Here is a 27,873-nt window from a genome sequence, read left to right as displayed (position 1 = left end):
AGACCCCCATAAAAAAAAAAAAAAAAAAAAAAAAAAAAAAAAAAAGAAATTTCTTCTGCCAGATACCTTAAATTATCTTTCTCAAGTTCAAAGTTCCACAGATCTCTGGGGCAGGGGCAAAATGCTGCCAGTCTCTTTGTATGGCAAGTGTGACCTTTATTCCAGCTCCCAACAAGTTTCCCATCTCCATCTGACACCACCTCAGACTGCACTTCCTTGTTCATATCACTATCAGCATTCCAGTCAAAGCTATTCAACAAGTGTCTAGGAAGTTCTGAACTTTCCCACATCTTCCTGTCTTCTGAGCCCTCCAAGTCTCTAGGAAGTTTCAAACTTTCTCAGCTTTTCCTGAATTCTTCTGAGCCCTCCAAACTGTTCCAACCTCTGCCTGCTACCCAGTTCCAAAGTTGCTTCCACATCTTCCAGTATCTTTACAGCAGCACCCCACTACCCAGTACCAATTTATTGTGTTAGTCCATTCTCACACTGCTATGAAGAAATAACCAAGACTGAATAATCTATCAAGAAAATAGGTTTATTTGTTTTTTTGTTTGTTTGTTTGTTTTGAGATGAAGTCTAGCTCTGTTCACCCAGGCTAGAATGCAGTGGCGGATCAGGGCTCACTGAAAACCTCCACCTCCCAGGTTCAAGTGATTCTCCAGTCTCAGCCTCTCAGGTAGCTAGGATTATAGGCAACTGCCACCATGCCTAGCTAAATTTTGTATTTTTAATAGAGACTGGGTTCCACCATATTTGCCAGGCTGGTCTTGAACTCCTGACCTCAGGTGATCCTCCTGCCTTGGCCTCCCAAAGTGCTGGTACTACAGGTGTGAGACACCGTGCCCAGCCAGAGAAGAGGTTTAATTGACTCACAGTTCCACATGGCTGGGGAGCCCTCAGGGTACTTACAATCATGGCTGAATGCACCTCTTCACAGGGGAGCAAGAGAGAGAATGAATGCCCAATAATGGGGGAAGCTTCTTATAAAACCATCAGATCTCTTGAGAATTAACTCACTATCATGAGAATAGGATGGGGGAATTTGTCCGATGATTCAATTATCTCCACCTGGTCCCTCCCATGACACATGGATATTATGGGAACTAAAAGTCAAAATGAGATTTCAAAGGGACATAGCCATATCATCATTTGAGCCAGGACCTACTCCTTTCACTCCTCCTGCATCTCAGTATTATGGAAACGTAACTCTGGCCATTCTTTCCTAGGCAATTAACATAAAAAAGACTAGCCTCTCTTTTCCCCAGATCCCAGTGGAAGGCTATAATTTCTCCCTGAAAGGGAAGATCACTGATGCTTTTTATTCTACAAGCCCCGTGCTACAGTAGCTGTATTCTGAGTGGGCATGGCAAAAGAATTATTTGCTACCACCCATCCCCTACTTGTAATGGAAAGCTTTACTTCAAAAGTGGCAAGATGAGAATAATGGGATAAAATTGCCCCATCTCAGCTTGCTCATGGGGTGAATGTTCCATGCATGGAGGGGGAAACCAAGAAGACCAGGGCTCTTACTGCCTCAGGGTCCACTCATTTAATAGATGTGTCATTCCAGGAGAATATCCTCCCCGCAATTTCTGTTTTCTGGTGCAGAGGTTCTTCCCAGGGAATGAGACAGACATTAGGGATAAAGAACTCTGTACACCTGATGAGGGGGTAGTCATTATTAGAAACAGTACATGAGGAATTCTGTATCTAAGGGCATTGTTGAACACAATGGAGATACTGAGAAAAAAATAAGAGGGTATTATAGTAACTCCATAATACTGATAGCAATAAGTAAAAAGCCAGAGTGACCAGAATTTTCACAGAAAATTAGGAAAATAAACAAGTAAAGAAAGTCCTTCTGAGATCAGGCTATCAACTCTGAAGGTATGAATGTTAGTAAATATGTGCTTGGCTGCATCCACTCCGGAGCATTCAGAGCTAGATATGGGACAATTGGATATGGAAAATTATTCACCACGTTGCACTTAGATCTATCAATAAATGGCAGAAGCCTAACCAGCAATATGGGCTTAAGCACAGCTTTGGATGAAACATAGACTGAACAATAAGTTTCTCTGACCCTAGGAAAAAAATAAATTTGCAGTTATCTCTGGCAATATGGAAGACCTAAATAAATGCCAAAGTTTGAACTCTCCCAAGACTGATCAAAAAGGGATATCCAAGCTTCTAGTCACTGTCTGACCATGAAGCAAAAACACAAACTCCTTAAACTGTACTAGCAAAATTCAAAGCCAAATACTAACCAATGGTAAAGGGTAAAAACATAATGGGACAAAATGGCTTAAGCATATATTGTAACAAACAAGTGACTCATACGGATCCAGGTACAAGGTATAATCTCTGGTTGTCCAGGCTAGCAGATAATATCAAGAAAGAAAAATTTGAGCAAGGCTATCAGAGGCTGCACAGTACTGAGGGAGCATATTCCACAAACTAGGTCAGCCAAATCTTACACAGACATGCACATGACTAAGTAAATAATGTATCAAATGTCTTCTTTTCAACAAATAATTATGAGATAGACAAAGAAATAACAAAGTGAACAATGCACGGGGAAAATTCAAGGAACAGAAACTACATTAGTGGAGTACAAGAACTTGGACTTAGGAGACAAAGACTTCAAAGCAGCTATTATAAATATGCTCAAAGACCTAAAGAAATTCACATCTAAAAAAAATTAAAGATAGGCATAATGGTACTGTCTTATCCAGAGAAAATAATGAGATAAACTACAATAAATAATTAAATGGAAATTCTGTAGTTAAAAAGTACAACAAAAACATTGACTAGAAAGGCTCAGAAGTAGATTTTAGCTGACAGAAGAAAGAATCAATGAACTTAAAGATAAATCAATATAGATTACGCCATCTAAATAAAGAGCAAAGAAAATGAAGAAAACTGAAGATAGCCTCAGAGAAATATGGGATACCATCATTAAGTACGCCAACAATACCCGCATGATGTGATTACCAGAATAAGAAGAGAAGGAAAAAAGGGGTTCAAAAAATTATGTCTCAAATTTCCCAAATTTGGTGTAAACCATAAATCAACATATACAAACCAAACAAAATTCAGAATAGAATAAATGCAGAAAATATTACCCCCAGACATAACATAGTAAAAATGTTGAAAACCTTAAAAGCAATGAGAAAAATTACTCATAGTCATCATATACAAGATAACCCCAATAAAATTAATAGCTGTATTAATCTGTTCAATCTGCTACAACAAAGTGTAGACATACTTTGATTTGTTGTGCTTTCTGTGCTGTCCTTTATTTTACTTTACAGATAATGTTTTCTTTTTTTAGTTTTTTAACAAATTGGGAAACCCTGCATCAAGCAAATCTATTGGCACCATTTTTCAATAGTATGTGTATCTTTGTATCTTTGTGCCACATTTTGTTAATACTTGCAATCTTTCAAACTTTATTAATATTATATCTGCCAAGGTCATCTGTGATAAGTGATCTTGAATGTTACTATTGTGATTGTTTTGGATCACCACAAACTGCGCTCATATAGAATGGCAGACTTAATCTAAGACTGTTTGCATTCTGATTGCTCCACCAACCAGCCATTTCCTCATCTTTCTATCTCTCCTTGATCCTCCCCACTCCTTGAGACAAAACAATATTAATGGAATTTCAATTAATAACAGTACAATGACCTCCAAGTGTTCAAATGAAAGGAAGAGTCGTGTGTCTTTTACATTATATCAAACATTAGAAATGATTAAGCTTAGTGAAGAAGGTATGTTAAAAGCTGAGAAGGGTCTAAAGGTAGGCCTCTTGTGACAAACAGCAAAGTTGTGAATGCAAAGGAAAAGTTATTTAAGGAAATTTAACGTGCTACTCTAGTGAACAAGCAAATGCTAAAAAAGTTAAACAGTTTATTACTAATATGGAGAAGGTTTTAGTGGTCTGGATAAAAGATTAAACCGGACACACCATTCTTAAGCCAATGCCTAATTCAGAGCAAAACCCTAACTCTCTTCAATTCTATGAAGGCTGAAAGAGGTGCAAAAACTTCAGAATAGAAAAACTGCAATTACTTTTGCACCAACCTAATAGTTTGAAGCTAGCAGAAGTTTGTTTATAAAGTTTAAACAAAGAAACCATCTCCATAATATAAAAGTGCAAGGTATTGCAGCAAGTGCTGATATAGACGCTGCAGGAAACTATTCAGAAGATTTATCTTCTCTACAAAGAAGTCAATGCCTGGCTTCAAAGCTTTAAAGGACAAACTGACTCTTACTAGGAGATAACACAGCTGATGACTTTAAGTTGAAGCCAGTGCTCATTTACCATTCGGAAAATCACAGGAGCCTTAAGAATTATGCTAAATCTATACTGTCTATATTCTATACATGGAACATCAAAGCCTGGATGACATCATATCTGTGAGTAGTATGGTTTACTGAATATTTTAAGCCTGCCATTGAGACCTACTGCTTAGGAAAAAAAGATTCATTTTAAAATGTCACTGTTCATTGACAATGCACTTTGTCACCCAAGAGCCCTGACGGAAATGTTCAAAGAAAGTAGTGCTATTTTCATGCCTACTAACAAAACATCCATTCTGCATCCCAGAGATAAAGAAACAATTTTGAATTTCAAGTCTTATTATTTAAAAATGCATTCCTAAGGCTAAAGCCATCATAGATAGTGATTCTTGTGATGGATACAGGCAGAGTAAAAACCTAAAAACCTGAAGAGGATTGAAAACCTGCAAAGGATTTGCCATTTTAGATGCCATTATAAACATGTGATTCGTGGGACGATGTCAAAATGTCGATATTAACAGTAGTTTAGAAGAAGCGTATTCTATCCTTCATGGATGACTTTGAGAGATACGATACTACAGTGAAGAAAATAACTGGAGATGTGATAGAACTATTTAAAGGACTATAAATAGAAGTGGAACCTGAAGACGCATGACTGAATTGCTGCAATCTCATGATAAAATTTGAAGGGATGAGAAGTTGCTTCTTATGCATGAGCAAACAAAGTGATTTTTTGGGATGGGATCTACTTCTGGTGAAGGCGTTGTGAACATTTTGGAAGTGACAGCAAAAGTTCTAGAATATTTCATAAACTTAGCTGATAAAGCAGCAGCAGGATTTGAGAGGACTGACTTCAATTTTGAAAGAAGTTCTACTGTGGGTAAAATGCTTTAAATGCCATAATGCATGCCATAAAGAAATCTCATGCAAAAGAAAGAGCCAGTCCATGCAGCAAACTTCATTGTTGTCTTATGTTTAAAAATGTCCACAGCCACCCAAATCTTCAGCAAACACCAACCAGATCAGTTAGCAGCCACCAAGACCAAAGCAAGATCCTCAACCAGAAAAAAATACTATGACTTACTAAAGTGTCAGGTAATTATTAGCTCTTTTTAGTAATAAAGTATTTTTAATTAAAGTGTATACAGTTTTTAGACAAATGCTATTTCACACTTAGGAGACTATAGTATAGAGCAAATATGCCTTTTATATGCACTGGGAGACCAAAAAAAATTGTTTCATTGCAATATTTACTTTATTGCAGTGGTCTGGAACCAAAGTCACACTATTTCTGTGGTATGTCTGTATCATAGACAGGGTGGATTAAACAATAGAAATTTACTTTCTCACAGTTCTGAAGGAGAGAAGTTTATAATCAAGGCGTTATCAAATTTGGTTTCTGGTAAGGGCTCTATTCCTAATGACGGACAGACAGCCACCTTTTGTCTGTTTTCAAAAAGCTGTTCCTCAGAATGTACATACACACAGAAACAGAGAGAGAAAAAAGGGGGAGAGAGAGAAAGCTCTCTGGTGTTTATCCCTATAAGGACACTAATCCTAGGAGGTCAGGGGCTTACTCCTATGACCTTACTAAAATTTAATTGAATTTTAATAGGACCTATCATATGCATTGGGGATTAGGACTTAGTAGGATCTATCATATACCTTGGGGATTAAGACTTCAATACACAAAGTATGGGGGGACACCGTTCAGGTCATAACCTAGCTGATTTATTTTCAGAAACAATGAAGGTGAGAAGGCAATGTGATAACATATTCAAAATGCTGTAAGTCAAAATACTCAAGGATCATATACACAACAAAGCTATATTTCAAAAACAAAGGTGAAGTAGACATTACCAGATAAACAAAAGAAGAGAAAATCCATTGCCAGAGAATCTGCCTTGAAAGAAATTCTAAAGAAAATTCTTCTGGCTGAAAGCAAGTGACAACACATTCTTTTTTTTTTCTTTTCTTTTTTTTTTTTTTTTTTTGTTGAGACAGAGTCTCGCTTTGTCGCCCAGACTGGAGTGCAGTGGCCAGATCTCAGCTCACTGCAAGCTCCGCCTCCCGGGTTCACGCCATTCTCCTGCCTCAGCCTCCCAAGTAGCTGGGACTACAGACGCCCGCCACCTCGCCCGGCTAGGTTTTTGTATTTTTTAGTAGAGACGGGGTTTCACCGTGTTAGCCAGGATGGTCTCGATCTCCTGACCTTGTGATCCGCCCGTCTGGGCCTCCCAAAGTGCTGGGATTACAGGCTTGAGCCACCGCGCCCGGCCGAGAACACATTCTTTTAATCCCTAAGAAAAAACAGAGTACCAATAAAGAAAATTAGGTAGATATTATAAAAAAAACAATATAGTTAAATTTTATTATTTTTTCTTTTCGTAACTGATTTAAAAAGCAATAGCTTAAACTATGTATTTAAATATGTATGTGCATATATATGTATTGTTGGAATCATAGCATATAGAAATGTAATATATTTGACAGTAAAAGCAGGAGACGATTGTGAACAAACCTTTATTGAGGTAAATAATAACAGATGTAACGTGAATTCAAATGAAAAAATAAAAAGTCAGAGATTATAAATAGAATATTAGTTTAATCAATTGCAAATATTTATGTGCTCTCTTTTATTTTCTCAACTTCTTTAAAATATGTAGCATTTCAAAAAAAGGTAATTATAAAAATATATCACTGGTTTTGTGACATAAATAGGCACAGTATATATATATATTTCTATTTTATATGTATAAATAAAGTATATTTTATTTTATATTTAGATGTATAGATCTAATATTTTATTTTGGATATATTATATATATATATAAAAATAGAAAAAACAGGAGAGAAGGGAAGGAAATACAGCTATATAGGAATAAAGTTGTTATAATTCACTAGAATTGAGTTAGTATAAATATGAAGTAAATATGAAGCAGTAAAAATATGAAATTAAGATGGTATAAACAAAATTAAAATGTATTTTATAAAACTAGAACAACTAAGAAAATAATACAAAAATATAACTAAAAACTATTAAAGTAATTAAAATTACTTTAATATTACACTAGATAACATTCAATGCACACAAAAGAAGGCAGGAAAAACAAAACAGAAGTACTAAAAATAAATGAGACATAGAGCCAGGTGCGGTGGCTCACACTTGTAATCCCAACACTTTGAGAGGCTGAGGTGGGTGGATTGCCTGGGGTCTGTAGTTCGAGACCAGCCTGGTCAACATGGAGAAACCCCATCTGTACTGAAAATACAGTAATTAGCCAGGCGTGGTGGCATGTGTCAGTAATCCCAGCTATGCGGGAGGCTGAGGCAGGAGAATAGCTTGAACCCAGGAGGAAGAAGTTGCAGTGAGCCGAGATCGTGCCACTGCATTCCGGCCTGGGTGACAGAGTGAGACTCCGTCTCAAAAAAATAAATAAATAAATTAAAAACAAATGAGATGTAGAGAAAACCAAGAGCAAAATTAAAAATGTACATTCAGCTATATCGATATCATTAAATTTGACTGAAATAAATAATTACTTAGAAAGAAGATATTATCAAATTTGGCTTTTACAATGATTCAACTACATGCACACCTTATATATAATAATATAAATAGTTTGAAAGTAAATGATAACAAAAGCATATAATGCAAATGGCACCCATAAGGGAGTTGAAGTGTCGTAATAAACACTTTTCCACAGTAACAACAAAAGTGCTACTGTAGAAAAAAGAAATATCTACTTATTTCTCACATATTTCTTGTTTTGTACTATAAGCATATATAAATATACACATACACAATAAGTGTATTTTGTACTATAAGTCTATGTATATACACACATATATATTACTGAGCACTTCTTTGTATATATACATTTTTATATATAAGAAATATACATTTATTGTTTTATAATATAAGTATCTGTGTGAGTGTATATATATACACATGTATATGAGTACTTTAGCTACATTGCTTATGTTTAGGTGTGCTGTGTTTTTATTTTAATTCACATCAAAATATGCACATAACACAGAGACTCAAAATGTATAAAGCAAAAACTAATAACTGAAAGGGGAAATGGAAAATTGAACAATTATTATTATAAACTTCAATAGCCCACATTCAATGATGAAAAAAACAAATAAGCAGAAGATCAAGAAGGGAATAGAAGAATTGAAAAATACACCAACTAAAAATAAAGAGTATCTATAAGAGAACACTTTACTTAACAGTAGTAGCAGACAATACATTCTTCTCAGGTGCACATCGAATGTTCCACAGGAGAGACCATGTGGTAGGCATCAGACAAGCTTCAATAAATTTAAGATTTGAAATCACACAAAATAAGTTTTCAAATGCAATGGAAATTCTGGGCATGGTGGCTCATGCCTGTAATCCCACCACTGTGGGAGGCCGAGGTGGGTGGATCACCCAAGATCAGGATTTCGAGACCAGCCTGATCAACATGGTGAAACCCTTTCTCTACTAAAAGTACAAAAATTAGCCGGGTATGGTGGCAGGTGCCTGTAATCCCAGCTACTTGGGAGGCTGAGGCAGGGAGAATTGCTTGAACCTGAGAGGTGGAAGTTGCAGTGAGCTGAGATCGCGCCACTGGACTCCAGAATGGGCTACAGACTGAGACTTTATCTCAAAAAAAAAAAAAAAAAAAAAAAAAAAAAGGAATTAAACTAGAATTCAATAACATAAGGCAATTTAGGGCATTTACAATTATAATCATACATTTCATAGTAACATTTCATTTAATGATGGACTGCAAATACCGAAGTGTTCCCATAAGGTTATAATACTGTATTTTTAGTATTTTTACTACACCTTTTCTATGTTTAGATATGTTCAGATGCAGAAATAGTTAGCATTATGTTACAGTTACCTACAGTGTTCAGTGCAATCACATACTGTACACACTTGTAGCCTAGGAGCAATAGGCCACACTATAAAGCCTAGTTGTGTAGTATGTTATACCATCTAGGTTCATGTAAGTGTAAACATTCTATGATGCTCACACAGCAAAACTTTCTAACATCAAATTTCTCAGAACATATTCCCATCATAAGGTTTGCATGACTAGATGAAAATTAATCAACATGAATTCCTAAATAATCAATGGGTTTAAAAAAAAACTCTCATGGAAAATTTGAAAAATTCCATTATATGAATGAATTAGAAAATATTTTAAGATAAATGAAAATAAAATCAGAACATCACAAGATAATACACAATGTAGCTAGAGAAGTGCTCTGAAGAATATTTATAGCTATAAAAATCTATTTTAAAAAACAAATAAAAATCTCAAATCAGTAACTAAAACTGCAACCTTACAAAATTAGAAAACTAAGTGAAAATTTAATTCTAAACAAGTAAAAGGAGGGAGTATTAAAAACTAGTAAAAACAAAAATGGAGACTATAAAAACAATAAATAAAATTAATGTAACAAAAAATTGGCACTTTAATATGTCATCAAAATTGACAAACTTTTATGTAGATAGACCAAAAATACTATAAAGAGAGGGAAGACTCAATTTACCAAAAAAAAAAAAAAAAAAGACATGACAATTACTATAGAGGGTTAAAAGATAACTTAAAGAGGGTTAAAGAAAAGATGATAAAGATATACTATGAGCATCTTCTGGCTAAAAATGTATATTAACTAAATGAACTCTAGGCAAGTCACTAGAAAGCCATAATCTACCAAACATGACTAAAGAGAAAGAACGATATGGTTTGGCTTGGTGTCGCCACTCAAATCTCACCTGGAATTGTAATAATCCCCACATGTCATGGGGAGGAATCAGTGGGTGATACTTGTAGCAAGGGGGCAGGTTTTTCCCATGCTGTTCTCACGACAGTGAGTAAGTCTCACAAGATCTGACGGTTTTACAAAGGGACATTCCCCGGCGCATGCTCTCTCATCTGCCACCATGTAAGATATCTCTTTGCTCTTCCTTTGTCTTCTAGCATGATTGTGAGGCATCCCTAGCCATGAAGAACTGTGAGTCCATTAAACCACTTTCCTTTATAAATTACCCAGTCTTGGGTATGTCTTTATTAGCAGCATGATAATGGACTAATACAGTAAATTGGCACCATGAGTGGGGTGATGCTATAAGGACACCCAAACTACTAGAAATAATAATATCAGAATGTGTTTATAACGAGTGAAAAGTTGGAATTAGTAATGAATAATTTCTCCCAAAAGCAGGTGTACTGGCTTCACTAGTGCATCCTACTAATATTTAAAGAAGAGTTAATAACAACTCTTCTCAAAATTGTCAAAAAACTTAAGAGGAAGGAACATTTCTTAACTTATTCTATCAGGTCAAAACTGGTACTAAAACTAAGAAAATACAAGAAAAGAAAACTATAGATCAAATGTCCAGAGCATTTAGATATAAAAATCCTCAACAAACTACATGAAATTAGTTCCAGCAACATATAAATTAGATTATACAACATGACCAAATGAGATCTAGCTGAAAAATGAAAGGTTGGCTTAACATAAGGAAACCAGTCAATGTAACACATCATATTAATAGAATAAAAAATTTAAAACATAATTATTTTTATAGGTGCAGAAAATTCAACGGGCAAAATCCAACACTTTCATTATAAAATAAGAATGGAAAAGAACTTCTCTGACCTGATTAAGTGTATCTGTGAAAATTGCACAACTGATATTGTATGTCATGGTGAAAAACTAAGAATTTTCCTCTAAAATCAGAAGCAAGTTAAGGACATCCACTCTTACTACTTCTGCATAAGGGAGGTACAGCCATGGCAAGTTTTCAAGAGAAATAAACAAGTTATAGAAATTAGAAAGTAAGTCATAAAATTATTGCTAGGTGCAGATGACAAGATCTCATATATAGAAAATCCTAAAGAATTCATTTAAAAATATTAGAACCAATAACCAAATTCATCGAAGTTCCAGGCTATGGATGGAAATTTAAAAATAAAAAAATTTCTACACAGAAGAAATGAAAAAAAGTACAAAATGGAGGAAGCAATTCTATTTCTAATAGCATCAACAAGAATAAAATACAGGAATAAACTTGACAAACAAATGCAAAATTTGCACAATGATTACCAGAAAACATTGTTGAAAGAAATTAAGAAGATTCAACTAAATGACAAGGCATCTCGTGAAAGAATTGGTAGATTTAATGTTAAAATGACAATAGTACCCCAAATGTTCTATAGAGTCAACAAAATTATTACAAATATGCCAGTTGTCTTTTTGCAGAAAGTATCAAATTGATTCCAAAATACATACACAAGTGCAAGAGATGCATAATAGCTCATACAAACTCAAAAGGGAAGAACGAATTCAGAGGACTCATATTTTCCAATATCAAAATATACTACAAACCTACACTAATTTAGTACATTTTGCACTGGTGTAAGAATAAACATACATTTTGGCCGGGCGCGGTGGCTCAAGCCTGTAATCCCAGCACTTTGGGAGGCTGAGACGGGCGGATCACGAGGTCAGGAGATCAAGACCATCCGGGCTAACACGGTGAAACCACGTCTCTACTAAAAATACAAAAACTTAGCCGGGCGTGGTGGCGGGCGCCTGTAATCCCAGCTACTCGGGAGGCTGAGGCAGGAGAATGGCGTAAACCCGGGAGGCGGAGCTTGCAGTGAGCTGAGATCCGGCCACTGTACTCCAGCCTGGGTGACAGAGCGAGACTCGTCTCAAAAAACAAAAACAAAAACAAAAACAAAAACATACATTTCAATGGAATATAATTGAGAATCCAGAAGTAAATCCTTACATTTCAGATTCATTGATTTTCAATGAGGGTGACAAATCAATCCAGTTGGGAAAAAATTGTCTCCTCAGCAAATGGTGCTGGGATAACTGGATATCCATAAGCAAAAATGTGATGTTGACTGCCTATTTTATATCATACATAACAATTACTGAAAATGTATCTTAGACCTAAATATAAGAGTCAAAATTCTAAAACTTTTAAGAGTGATTTCATAGTAAGTCATGATGAAAGCTTATACAAGATTTTCTTCACCACGGCAACAAAATCCTAAGCAACAAAGGAAAACAGATACATTGAACTAAATCTAATTTTAAAATTTTTGTGCTGAAAATAACTACATCGAAAAAGTGAAGAAAGAGAAAACACACAAAATACTACTATTGCAAATCATACATGTGACAGGTCTTGTCTCCAGAGTATATAAAGAATATTTATAGCTAAATAATAAAAAGACAAATGACCAATTAAAAATTGAGCAAAGGATCTGAATAGACATTTATCCAAATAAGATATATAAATGGTAAATAAGTACAAGAAAAACTTCTCAAGATCATTAGTCATTAAGGAAATGTAAATTAAAACCAAAAGAGATATCACTTCAAACCTACTAAAATTACCATAGTATAGTATAATATACTAATTTCTTAATTTTTTTAATATAAATCATTCTGTAACAGAATTATGCATTCATTGATTAAAGATGGTTTAAATTTCATAAAAGAAGTATTACAGAAATAGTACAGGTTTTAGACACCATTCCAATTGGCTAACAGTATCCCCTTAATTCAGTTTTAGAAAAGTGTTGTTTTTCATTTGTGTTATGCCAGGATTCCACAAATACCCTGAACTGTAATGTGCACATTATATCCAATTCCAAATACCTTACATAAATCTTTCCATTTACTTTTACTCACTGATAGCAACCTCCTCTATCCTCCTCTAAAAGTGATAAGATCTTATATTTTAAAGCAAGTGAAAATTTTAGGATTACAAACACAGTTTATCTCATTTCTACTGTATTTTTAACAATGTGAATACCATGCTTCTGGAAGCAACAGGGGCTCAAAGAAATCACAATGTAGACTATAAATCTCTAGAACATATCATGTCACTGTTTCTTTTATTAATATCTTTTGACAGGGAAACCGCCTCTCTTCTCAGTTTAAACTATAGAGCCAGGCACTGTTCTAACTCTTTAAAGATTATCTTTACCTACTTTTTTCCCCCCTCAATGCTTTCCTTTCATCGTCCTTTTCCACTAAACTATAAAGTTTCTGCTGACTCCTCTGTCACTCAGATAGTGTTTATTTTGGGACTTTAATATCCCTTTCTCAATCTAAAAATGTTTCAGTCTCTTTCAACTCTTCTAGGGTTATAATTTCAAATCTACAGATCAGAGAAATGCTGATTTTCTTCTGAGTTGTGTTAATCTTTGTATTTTTAAGTTCAGCAAACTTTGTCTATTACTAAATTTCCTATCTTTCTTCCTAGAAATCATAATCAAGAACTAGTATCATATAGCTAAAGCTGAAACCTCCCAAGCACTGTGAGTAATAATTGCCACATATAGTCACCATTAAATCTTCGATTTTTATATGCAGATGCCACTTCTTCCATCAAGAGCTCTTGTCTATTTCCTCTCCCATAGATTCTGGGCTGGCCTTGGGATTTATTTTTATTAATAGAATTTTTATCACAAAGAAAAATGAGATGCTTGGCCAGCTCATAGTTGGGCCAAGCACAGCAGTGGAGGCACCTGTTATGTGAGCAAAGACTTGTTAGCTATCTCAGTTCCAGTCAAGCTCCCAACCAAATATGCTGCATGAATATCCCAGCCAATCATTGGAACAAAAATTAGCCCTGCCCAAGTTGCTGATTCATGGGCAAATAAGTGGTTGTTATTTTTGACACTAAGTTTCAGAGTATTTTGTTAAACAGTAATGGATGAGCAAAACAGGCACAAAGAAATAATTCACAAAAGAAGATAATTTAGAATGTCTACCATAAGAACTACTATAATTAAGATTTCAATAACTTAGAGAAGAAACTTTACATTGACCCATTGGCTTTTAAAAAAAGATTATATACATATAAAAAGATACACTGTATGTAGAAAATCAGTGAATTTGGAACATAATGCACAGAAAGATCATGTTGATGTTTTCCCTTAAAAATTTGAATCATTACAGTCAATACAAAAGTGAAGTTAAATTTAAAAAAATGTATATATGACAGAGTGGTTGATTATCTATTGATCATAATGTCGTAACAAACTTATTTGATCTAGCAAAGAATAACTGCAGAATGAAAATTTACAATAAATTTATCTATAGGTTACCTTTGCTAATTACCAGGATATAAAGAAATGAGAGCTGAAGCAAATGGAAACCTCTCATTTATTATCTTTCTAGAAATTACAAGATAGCATTTGATTTTTTCTTCTCAATTAGAAGTTTTTGTTCATCTTAGCAATTTTCAACAATAAAAAATAACATTCTTGATTATAAACTTAGTTATCAATTGCTGCATAAAAAAATTGCCCCAACACTTCATAGCATAAATCAACAGACATTTATTATTTCATGGTTTCTGTGGGTCAGAAAACTCAGCTTGGCTTAGCTGGATGCCTCTGCTTCAGTGACTCTCCTAAAGTTGTGATCAAGTTATCAGCCAGGGCTCATTCCCATATGAACACTCTATGGAAGTAAGATCTGCTTCTAAACTCATGCACCTAGATTTTGGCGGGATTTTAAGCATTGTGAGCTATCAGACTGAGGGCCTCAACTCAGTCCAATGTGGTTATTTGGTCAAAGAGTTTGCTTAGTTCCATGTCCTGTAAGGCTTTACAGGGCAGTTACCTTCCTTCAGAGTTAGTGAGTAAAAGCATTGGTGAGCATGCAAAATGGAGGTCACAATCTCTCTGTTACCTTTGCCAAGAAGCAACCTTCCATTACTTCTGTCACATCATGTTTGTTAGAAACAAGTCAGTAAGTCTAGCCCACATTTAATGGAAGGGAATTAGAAAAGATCATGAATATTAGCAGGTAAGGCCATCTTAGTACTGCCTAACATGAGGGTTCACATACACAAAAGTCTCCTAATCATGTATCACCAAATAGCATGAAACATTAAGTTCAATTTAGCAAACAAATTAACATGAGTTATTATGTAAAATTTAGTTCATATCTTAATAATAATAGGATGTTATCTGCTGAGAATGTTAGGTTTTATCTTTTTTAATTGATCCAAGTAAAGAATATTATTTACTTTTATATAGAGATTTATAAAAACTGCATTAAGGTACTTGATTTTCAATATATACCATATATAGTAGTCTTAGGTTAAGAAATTAAAATCACGAAAATTCAGACAGAAAGAAGAAAATAGTCATGTTTGGAGATGACTCAAACTTTAATATTTCTTATTTTTAATAGGGTAGATGTAGATAGTTGGGAAATAACAACTTCCATGCTTTATTTTGGAAGTTGTTGTTTCCCAACCATCTGTACATTTTGGTGCATTTTTACACATTTCGTTGTGAAGAACAGAGACACACTTAAATTATTTCAGGTGATAAATAAATTGATTTTTAAAAATATGTAAACCAGAAAAGAATTAATAAAATGGCAGGAGTAAGTCCCTGCATATCAACAACAACATTAAATATAAATGAATTAAACTCTGCAATCAAAAGACATAGAGTGGCTGAAAGGTTGGGAAAAAAAAAAACAAGATCCAATTATCTGTTGCCTACAAGAAATACATAACCTATAAAAATACACAAAGGCAGAAAATAAAGGGATGGAAAAAGATATTTCATGCCAGTGAAAATCAAACAAAGTAGGAGTAGCTATACTTAGACAAAATAGATTTCAAGACGAAAAGTGTAAAAAAAGACAAAGGCCATTATATAATGATAAAAGGGTCAATCCAGCAAGAGTATATAATGATTGCAATTATATATGTACCATACACTGTAGCTCCTAGATATATAAAGCAAAAGAGCTAAAGAGAGAGACAGATGCCAATACAATAATAGTTGGAGACTTCAACATCCCATTTTCATCACTGGATAGATCTCCTAGACAGAAAATCAACAAAGAAACATCAAACTTAATTTGTGCTACAAAAAGTTGGTTCTAACAGAGGTTTACAGAATATTTCATTCAACATCTGCAGAGTACCCATTCTTCTCCAGCATATGGAACATTCTAAAGGATATATAATATGTTAGGTCACAGAAGAAGTCTTAAAACATTAACAATAAGTGAAATAATAGTAAGCATCTTCTCTGACCACAAAGGAATAAAACTAGAAATTAAAAGCAGGGAGAATTTTGGAAACTATACAAGCAGGTGGAAATTAAACATTAGTCTCCTGAATGATCAGTGGGTCAATAAGAAATTAAGAAAAACATGGAAAATTTTTTGAAATAACAATGGAAAGACAAACTATCAAATCTACATGCTATACAGTGAAAGCAATACTAAGAGAAACATTTATGCCTGCATCAAAAAAGAACAACTTGAAATAAGTTATGTAATAATGAATCTTAGAAAAGAACTAGAAAAGCAGGAACAGACTGAACCCAAAAATAGTAGCAAATAATAGATATTAGAGTAGAAATAAGTGAATTTCAAATGAATAAAATAATACCAAAGATTAATTAAACAAAAAGTTGATTTTTTGGAAAGATAAACAAAATTGACAAATGTTTAGCCAGACTAACAAAGAAAAAAAGACAGGAGCTCCAACTAAATAGAACCAGAATTGAAAAAAGGATACATAACAACTGATACCACAGAAATTCGAAGGATCATTAGTGGTTACCACCAGCAACTATGTGCCAATAAACTGAAAAATCTAGAAGCCTACTGAAAAAAACTGAAACCTACCAAGGTTGAACCATGAAGAAATCCAAAACATGAATAAACCAATAAGTAATGAAACTGAATCCTTATTAAAAAGTCTCCTAGTAAAGAAAAGTCTGAGACCCAATGACTTCACTACTGAATTGTATCAAACATTTAAAGAACTGATACTAATTCTACTCAAACTGTTCTAAAAAATAGAGGAAGAGGGAAATCTTCCAAACTCTCTGAGGCCAGTATTAGTCTGATACCAAAACCAGACAAAAATACATTAAAAAAAAAATAAACCTACAGGCTAGTATCTCTGAGAAATATTGATGCAAAAAATCTCAACAAAATACTAGCAAATCAAATTCAACAATACATTTAAAAGATCATTCATCATGACCAAGACAGATTTCTCACAGGGAGGCAAGGATGGTCCAACATACACAAATCAATAAATGTGATACATCATACCAACAGAATAAAACATAATCATTTCAATTGATGCTAAAAAGCATTTGATACAATTCAACATTCCTTCACAATAAACATTCTCAAAAAACTGTGTATAGAAGGAACATACCTCAACATAATAAAAGCCATATATGACAGAGCCACAGCTAGTGTCATAGTGGGAAAAACACTGAAAGACTTTCCAGTTTGATCTGGAATATGATAAAGATGCCCACTTTCACCACTGATATTCAACATAGTACTTGATGTCCTAACTACAACAGTCAAACAAGAGAAAGAAATAAAGGGCATCCAAATTGGAAGTGAAGTCAAATTTTTCTTGTTTGAAGTTTATATTATCTTATATTTGGAAAAACCTTGACTCCACCAAAAAACTTCTAGGACTAATAAATTCAGTAAGGTTTAAGGATACAAAATCAACATATAAAACTCATTAGCATTTCTATATGCCAACAGTGAATGATCTGAAATAGAAATTTAAAAAGCTATCCAATTTATAATAGCAACAAATGAAATTAAGTACCTAGGATTTAATTTAATCAAAGAAGTGGAAGATCTCTATAACGAAAACTACAAAAAACTGATGAAAGAAATTAAAGAGGACATACACAAAACAAATGGAAAGGTATTTCGTGTTCACAGATTAGAGGAACCAATTTTGTTAAAATGTTGATATTACCCAAAGCAATTTACAGATTCAATTTAATCTCTGTCAAAATACCAATAACTTTCTTCACAGAAATAGAAAAAACAATCATAAAATTCATATGGAACTACAAAAGACAGAATAGCCAAAGCTATCCTGAACAAGGAGAACAAAATTGGAGTAATCACATTACCTGATTTCAAAATGTACTACAGAGCTATAATAACCAAAACAGCATAGTACTGGCATATAAACAGACACATAGACAAATAGAACAGAACAGAGGACCAGGAACCAAATCCACATACCTACAGTGAATTCATTTTCGACAAAAGTGCCAAAGACATACACTGGGAAAATGATAGTCTCTTCAATAAATGATGCCAGGAAAACTGGATATCCGTACATAGAAGAATGAAACTGGACCCATATCTCTCACCTTATACAAAAATCAAATCAGAATGAATTGAATAATTAAATCTAAGGTCTCAAACCATGAAATTACTAAAATAAAACATTGGGAAAAATCTCCTGGACATTAGTTTGGGCAAAAATTTATTGAGTAATACTCCACAAACATAGGCAATCAAAGCAAAAATGTACAAATAAGATGACATCAAGTTAAAAGCCTTCTGCACAGCAAAGGAAACAACCAAGAAAGTCAAGAGATAACCCACACAGTGTGAGAAAATGTTTACAAACTGCCCATCTGACAAGGGACTAATAACCAGAATATATAATGAATTCAAACAACTCTATAGGAAAAAATATATAATAACCCAATTAAAAATGGGCAAAAGGTCTGAATAGACATTTCTCAAAAGAAGACATACAGATAGTAAAATAAGCATATGAAAAGGTACTCAACATCATTGATCATTAGAGAAATGCAAATTAAAACTACAATGGAATATCATCTTTCTTCAGTAAAAATCATTTTTATCTAAAAGTCAGGCAATAACAAACGCTTGTGAGGCTATGGAGAAAAGGGAACGCTGTACACTGTTGGTGGGGATATAAGTAATACAGCCACTATGAGGAACAGTTCAGAGGGTCCTCAAAAACTAAAGGTAGAGCTACCATACTATCCAGCAATCCCACTTCTGCATACATGCTGGAAAGAAAGGAAATTAGGATATCGAAGAGATATCTGCAGTCCTATATTTGTCACAGCACTGTTCACAATAGTCAGGATTTGGAAGCAACCTACATGTCTATCAACAGATGAATGAATAAAGAGAATGTAGTACATATGCACAATGGAGATTCACTCCTAAAAAATGAGATCCTGTTATTTGCAACAACATGGATAGAACTGGAGATCATTATGTTAGGTAAAGCAAGCCAGGCACAGAAAGACAAACATCACATGTTCTCACATTTTTGTGGAATCTAAAAATCAAAACAATTGAACTCATGGAAATAAAAATAGGAAGATGGTTACCAGAGACTGGCAAAGGTATTTATGGGGCAGGGTGGAGGTGGGGATGGCTAATGGGTACAAAAATAATAGAAAGAATTAATAAGACCTAGTATTTGATAGTATGAAGAGTTAATAAGACCTAGTATTTGATAGTACAAATTAGTAAGCCCTATTATTTGATGGTACAACAAAAATAATAGAAAGAATTAATAACACAGTATTTGATAGTATAGTATGGGGGACTATAATCAGTAATAATTTAATAGTGCATTTTAAAATGTCTAAAAGTATATAATTGGATTGTTGTAACTCAAAGGATAAATGCTTGAGTGGATAGATACCTAATTTTCTGTGCTGTAGTTAGTACACATTGCATAACTGTACCAAAATATCTCATGTACTCCATAAATATATACACCTACTATGTACCCAACAAAAATTTAAACATTAACAAAATTGGTAATATGTTTGTATGATGTCTATATGTAGGAATGAGGAAATTGAGAATATGATGTGAAACTGTGAGAAAAAAACACGTTAGATCTCATAAACAAATGATTCTTCTTTTAAAACTGAAAAGATTTATTATAGTTCCAGAACTAGCACTCTAATGATCTGCCCATTATAATTTGACCCTAAGTCTCTTCCGTTCTCCAGTTCTTTGAAAGCAAATTTTTATTTTGTAACTTCTCTCTACACCGTAATTTTGCCTAATTCTCATCCTGACTTGTTTTCCTACTAAATTCCCAAATGAGGGAGAATATGACTTGCCAGTCGTACCTTTTCAAACAAGAGCAGGCTACATTCGACTTATGGGCCTATAGATTTGCTGACCTTGGGTAAGGGGCACAATGCATAGCCAATGAGCTGTGACTGAGGATGGAAAGTGTGGTGCTGCAAAACACAGGCTCTGATGGAATCTGTTTCCAGGGATGGCCTGTCAACATTGCAGTAATTCTAGTTAGCAAAATAAGTCTAGTTCATTACTAGTTCTTAACCTCTTTTGCTAATTTAGCTCGGGTCCTGAAAATTAAACATCAGGAATGGGACCTGAAATCCTCTCTATTTACAAATTTCTAGAGGTCCTATTACATTCAATTATATTTTAAAAGGAGGCACATGTCTTATCAGTTGGTATATTAGTTATCAGCTGTCTTCTAGCAGATATTAACGGAAATGGCATTTAAGAGAAGCACCAGGCCGGGTGCGGTGACTCACGCCTGTAATCCCAGCACTTTGGGAGGCCGAGGCGGGCAAATCACGAGGTCAGGAGATCGAGACCATCCTGGCTAACACGGTGAAACCCGGTCTCTACTAAAAAAAAAAAAAAAAAAAAAAATTAGCCGGGCGTGGTGGTGGGCCCCTGTACTTCCAGCTACTGGGGAGGCTGAGGCAGGAGAATGGAGTGAACCGAGGAGGCGGAGCTTGCAGTGAGCCGAGATCGTGCCACTGCACTCCAGCCTGAGCGACAGAGTGAGACTCTGTCTCGGGGAAAAAAAAAAAAAAAGAAAACAAAAACAAAAAACAAGAAGCACCAGAAAGTCAACAAAGAGGAAGACACGTTGCAACACAGACTCACGAAACAGATAAATGATTGATGGAAAGTTGTGCTAAGCCAAGAGTACAAGACGAGAAATATGTGTGTATATAAAGCAAGCAAACTAATAAAGGATAGTAATAAAATATCAAAACCCCTATGTTAGGTGCACAGAAAAATATATAAGCAAAGCATGGTAAGATTGCTAAACTATAAATGTTACAAATAAAGAAAATGGAATATTCGCATGAGTAAAGTAAATTTAGTAATGTAAAATGAAGAGTTGGGATTAAATAGTTGGAACCTATATTCTTAAGCACAAAGTCGAGGGTTCATTCTATGGTAAAAACTACACTCTAGGAGATTAGAATGCAAAGTAGGAATCCAACCAAGGATAGGAATAACTGTAATATTGAGCAGATGTTGATGTTGTTATTAAGTTGATTATTTGTAACCCAAAGCTCATTTTATTTCTATATACATAAAATGAGAGTTGTCTGGGCTGGAACTGATCCACCAAAGTCTTAGCACCAATATCGGTTACAAATCAGAAAGACAGATAGCCTTTGGGGTCATTCTGAAAATACTTGGTGGTCTCAGTCTTTTCCTCCCAGCCCAATTTAACTTCCATAGCAGTATTTTTTCACTGGAACACGGGGACAGGTTCATTTCAGATTTAGAACAATTACTTTGGACATGTGCAGAAAGCACAGGAGACTTTCTGCACTATGCACATCTGAATTACAGGGAAAGCTGCTTAAAAATCCCAGCAAATCTATTTGCATATTGCTGTCCAGTTGTCAGATGGTGTCTCAGTTTATAAATGTGAAAATCAGAGCAGATTTTATTTTCATCAGGATTTTAGACTTACCCATTGAAATGCAGCATATCAACAAGACTCTCTGAGTTTTCATTATCATATTTGCATAGCACTGGACTCAAATGCATGTAGAGCTGGATACAGGCAGCAGTCTTTCCACCTGAGAAAAGTTTCCAAACATGACATCTTTTCAACAAATTAGTTTAAGTTGGAATACTTGACATAAATATTAACTCAGAATAGGGATTAAAAACATTTCTAGCAAGCAGTGCAAACTATGAGGAATGTAGGAAATATAATCAAGAAGTATTTGTAAGAGCTTTCCCTCTTACCAACTGACTGCCTAGGATCCATTTACAGATGTTCCTCCCCATATCCTTCTTGCCCCATATTTGTTCCCATGGATGCTATAACATGGCATGGTCTCTGCCTGACCAGTTGTTAAAAGTGTAGCCCCAAAACCCATGAAACTTACAGTCCAGTTGGGAATGTAAGATGTTGAATAAATATAATCATTTGAGAGTAAAATATCTACCTGCTTGATCAGTGATGCGAGAGAGGTATAATTTACTATGTGAATGCAAAAGAAAGAGGTCATAATTCTAAATAGGGGAATTAGGAAGAACATATAAAGACGATCACTTACATAGGAGTAGGACTTGGTAAAGTTAATAGAGATTTTCTTGGTAGACTTATGGGAGGAAAACTAGTAATGAGAATAAAAAGATAACAAAATATAATTAAGAAACCTCGGGACCTGTAATGCAGTAACAATTTGATATTACTGGAACAGAAGATGTACATACAAGTGGAAAAGGATGGAGATATTTGATGGTAAGCCTAGAAAAACAGACTGGATACACCATGGAGGACTTTGATGGCTGTGTTAAGGAATGATAAGAAATAGGATGCCAGGGAAGGTTTTTCACTAAGGAATTAACATGTTTGTAGCTGTGCTTGAGAAGCACTACATGGAAACTCAGAGAGGTGTGTATGTGTATAGTAACAATATTAAGGTGGTCTGCAGCCATGTTGCTATGCATCTATGCATGTCCCTTTTTGCATAACTACACATGGATATGGCTACAACATTGAGTTCATGTATATGTCATATGAATGTTATATATGTATGTTTGTATATATTTCTTTTACTTACAGATAAAAATAATATTTTAGTCAAAGTTATTTTTTATTTTTTATAGTGCAGTTTACCGTAGCGTATTGTACTTCTGCTTAAAAGAGATTATTTCAATTCTATTTTATTCTTATACATTGGGGAGTTTAAAGGGTGTAATACCAACCTGGGCCATATTAGAACTACTGGCTTAGAAATGAACATTGGCCAGAAGTCATTAAAAATGGATAGCTGTTTAGTGGTGTGTGGGAAATGAGTTGATGGTCACAGTCCAGTTCCTACTTAACAGGTGTCTACCTCATAAAAAACACCATCATAATCAGCACTTATTGGCACCCTCATTGCCAGCGTGAGGAAAAAAGCCAAGATTTAAGATTGCTTTCTCTTCTCTGTCAGTCAGGACTGTATGGGGGAGCTTCCTTTCAATCTATTATAATGATTTTATGTTTTCTTTTGTACAATATTAATTTCTAAAATAAATTTACTCTCTAAGGAGCCATCTCAAGAGACTGTCATTGACTTCTTAACCAGACAATAATTCATTTTAGAAATAATATTGTTAGAAGGAAAACATAGAGCCATTATAAAAGGATATAATGAGAACATTTGAAGAGGTACCATTTCAAATCAGCAGTTTTAAAGACAGACATATGTTCCCACCACAGGGACCTGTCCTACTGCTTGAACACCAGAAGCAAATTCATTACTTAAGATCATTAAGGGATCGCATTCAAACCTAATCATGATTTACAGGGTGAAATCCACAGCTTTACTCAGTGCTGCTTGATTGTGATATTGGATGCCACTCAATTGACGGAGAGTTTGTTTTTCCATGCTTGCTAACATGTCATCTCCCATATTTATAATTTAAGCATGAAATCTAATTACAAAGAAATAAGAAATATTCAAACCAATTCATTTGCAATAGAATTATTTAGAACATTCACTTATTGGATACAGTGTCAAAATTCATCTTTTGCATAAAGCTGTTCCCATAAATAAAATATTTTATACACACTTTATTGTGCATTTAAACATGATTGCTCCCACTTTGAAAAGATGTTTGCTGCAATGATGAAAGGAAACAATTGGCTCCTTTTAAATGACTTTGCGTTATGTTTTAATGGCAGTTGTTTCGGGGTATCTTTTGAGGAGTGAAAGAATTATGGACTTGAATGCATTCCAATAATTTTTATATTATACTTTAGTTGGCCTTTCAATTTTCAAGACAGGAATAGCAAAATTGTCTGTATAACAAGTGAATGCATTCAAATGTATTTATATGTATTACACAGAAAATAAAAATCAGAGAAAAATTCATAAACATCTGTATGCACAATGGATTTTATTCCATATAGAAAATTTATACAGAAAGACTAAGCAAAAGAAGTTCCAGAATGGAATTAAAACTATGCAGCATTGACATTTCTCCCAATAAAATTTGTATAATTGACCTTTGATAGTGAAAATAGTCAACAATGGAAATATTAAGAATATTCAATAAAACAAAAAAGAAAATCATTTTGAATATTAAATATGAAATATACAGTTGCTTGCTAATTGAATTTTTTAAAAAATACAGAAACACACTATTGCTTTTTATAACCCTTTCCTTTTTTGCATTGTTCTGTGTTTGTTCTTCATTCTTGGCTACAAATATAATTTTTTAAGAACATGAGATCGAGTGCCCCCACAAAAATTGATATTTTAAAATAATTAAAATGAAGTTCTATATATTGGCTTAAATTTTGACACTATTGCTTCTCCATAAAGAGAACATAAACATATTTTGAAAGAAAATGAAATTCAAAGAATCTCATTTGCAAGTAAGAAAAATTGTCCAAGATTATAAAACCACTTAAAAGAATAGTCAAAATGATTATCCATGTTTACAACTTCCATTGTATAATAAAAGAGAAGACTTTTTAAATAATATTATTGTAGCATGTTCTTTTTTGAATTGATCATAAACCAAATTAGACAATTCTTCAAGTAATCAATTGTTTAGTCTGTGACTATTTATCTTTCCAACTTGTCTAAAAAGCAAGATCTCCTTTACTTAAATCTCAGGAAAACTTACTTGGAGTAAGTTTGGAGAACTAAAAAAGACTGAATTATTTCAATTTTATAATCTTATTTTGGGGTGCATTAAAAAAATCTTGTATTGAAACCTTTCTCAACTGAAGTATAACCTGACAATCTGAGGACTGAGACCGTCCCTTACACATCTTTGATTTAAAAAAAATAATAAATAAATAAGGCTTGCATTGATCACTATTCCTGACTTTTAGTAGAAACTCAATAAAGGTATATTCATTTTATGTTTTAAGACACAAAATAAACAGGAATTTTTCCAAAAGTCACAGGTAGTGCTCCAAATGGAAGCAAAGAAAGGTACAAATCTCACTTGGCTTTAAAATTATTTCTAGACACAAGGATAGAAGCACATTTATTAATTTTTCTCTTAAATAAGTTGAATATATTATTTTAAAATGTTTTTCTTGCTCAAGAAAATAATAGTATGAAACATTTATATAACCTCTTATTTTGTGATTGGTCCAGATTATCTTTTCAATTTATCATTTTCTGTTCTTTTTTAAGAGGGAATCCACTGAAAGTATTATTTTTGCTTAACTTTAAAATTTAATTCTTGAAGCATGTTCTGAACATTTAGTGTGTTTCTATGCTTAGTAGCTAAAATAGTACTTATAATGACACAAAATACTTCGTAAAATGATATCTTTATTTTGATTATCATAATTCTATTCACTGAACAGCTTCCTGTAACTAAAACTTATACTTCTTATCTGACTTGATATGAGCATGGACAGGAGAGGGTTCATAATGCACACAGACAAAGCAAAAACCTGCAATTAGTAGAATTAATAAATCGGAAGCATTACAAAGATTTCACAAAGCTGGTAAGATCACAGATTTTAAAAAAATATTTCAGCAGTATTTTTTATGCTCTTCAAACTCTTAATTTTGTACAATTATCAACCACATTTTCATCTAAATGCCATTCTATGCATTGCTGATCTCTGAAACTTTCCAATAGTGGAAAATATTTTCAGGTAGTTTAAAGGCAGCTCAGCAAAGTGGTATGCTATGAAACACATCAATTTAACTTCTTCAGGCTTGTTTTGCTCTCTACCCAAGCATACCTCGAATGCTGCACCATTCATTGCTATCACTGCAGTATATCCTATGCCTCCTCAAACACTATCACCACCTGTCAAACCTGGCATGAAATAGTTTGCAAGGTTTTTATGTTGATTTTAAGGAATTAGAAGCATCAAGCATGTTATTTATTCTGGGTTTATCTCCAGTGATGTATACAGTTACCAGTAGCACTGGATTGCATCCTAAATAGTCTTTTCAGGATTGGCTGCTGAAGTATTATATTGTTGTCTGGATTAAGGTTGTCTATATATTGCACTAAAATTTGCTTTTATTTAGAAAGACTTTAGGCTGTTAAATAAGTCAATAGGAAATGTAGTTTCTGCCAATTAAAATTTAAAAGTCCACCTCCCCAAATTAATGCAGAATATTTAGCTTCCTAGTATTTCATAAATGTACTTACCAAATTAGATTATCACCTCTATTCCTCTTCCAAGGGAAAAAGAAAAGTTTTTCCTATAGATTTGCTTTCAATGTTAATGAAAAACCAAGAGAAACAACCACACAAGTATATAAAACTATGAGTAGAGTTTTGCAAAATAATTTTGGCAGTGAAAATTTGACAGATACAGTTTCAATATCTTGTATATCAAAAAGTAAAGTAAATATCTGCAGTGAGAGATGGGGTAATACAACAAGGAGGAGTGAAGAGAACGTAAAGCAGACACCTGAATGCCAGGGGAAGCGTGAGTCCATGATGGTTTCTCCCACGATCTCTGCGCTTTGTCCTTGCTTTCTCTGAGTGTAGTGTTCTTTTCTCTAGGCAGCACTGACCCTTCCTCGCAGCAGAAGGCTGAGTGCTGGCCAAGGTCTCATAGTTGGTCCATTCACAGATCTAGCAACAGATCCAGGACTCATTTTTCTCACAGGTGAATTTAGAGATTTGGATCAGATTAATTGTTCTAATATCTCCTTGAGAATTAGAAGAAAGTTTTGGAAACTTCCTCTCCAAAAAAGAGAAACATACAAAACATGTTGGATGAGTTTTAAGCCTATCTATGGCCTCCAAGTTAAGAATCCAGAGATTAGAACACTTTTAAAATATTATATGTGTTTCCCTAATACATGTAAATAGTGGACTTTTGGGTAATAATAATTTCTTTGATCTTTGTTTTTCTGTAATTGCAAACCATCTACATTGAGCATGCATTTAAGGTTGCAGCCCCAGAAAGCAGACCACCTAAGTAGCAATCTTCGTTCATCCACAAACTTCCCATGGAACACTGGCGCAAGTATTCACCTTTTCTTTCCTTAATTTGTTTCGTTGGTATGTTGTAGATAACAACGTTTACAGTTACCTCACATGGATTTGTAGCTATTAACTTAGTGTGGCATGTATGTGTGTGTATATGTATTAACACAGCCAGGAATTTATATCTATCATGCTTAGAACAGGTCCTGAAACATGACAATTGTTCAATATATCTTAGATATCACATGGGTATTTTTAAATTCTATAAATATAAAATACACCTTTCATAATTTTATTTAGGTGTTTTTTTCTAGAATGTCAAGATCTAGCTTCTTATATTTGAAAATTAACCATATTATCTAATTTGCAATGTGATATCCTGTGCATTTTCTGTACAATTTTGTTTATGGTTTCTAAAGAATGCAAAAAGAAATAAATAGTTTTATATCTCCGCAGCAAAGAATCAGTAACGATTTTCCAATTGAAAAAAAAAACACT

Source organism: Theropithecus gelada, chromosome 6, assembly GCF_003255815.1.
Source record: "Theropithecus gelada isolate Dixy chromosome 6, Tgel_1.0, whole genome shotgun sequence".
Classification (NCBI taxonomy): Eukaryota; Metazoa; Chordata; class Mammalia; order Primates; family Cercopithecidae; genus Theropithecus; species Theropithecus gelada.
The sequence above is the reverse complement of the archived record's forward strand: the minus strand, read 5'-3'. Positions refer to the sequence as shown.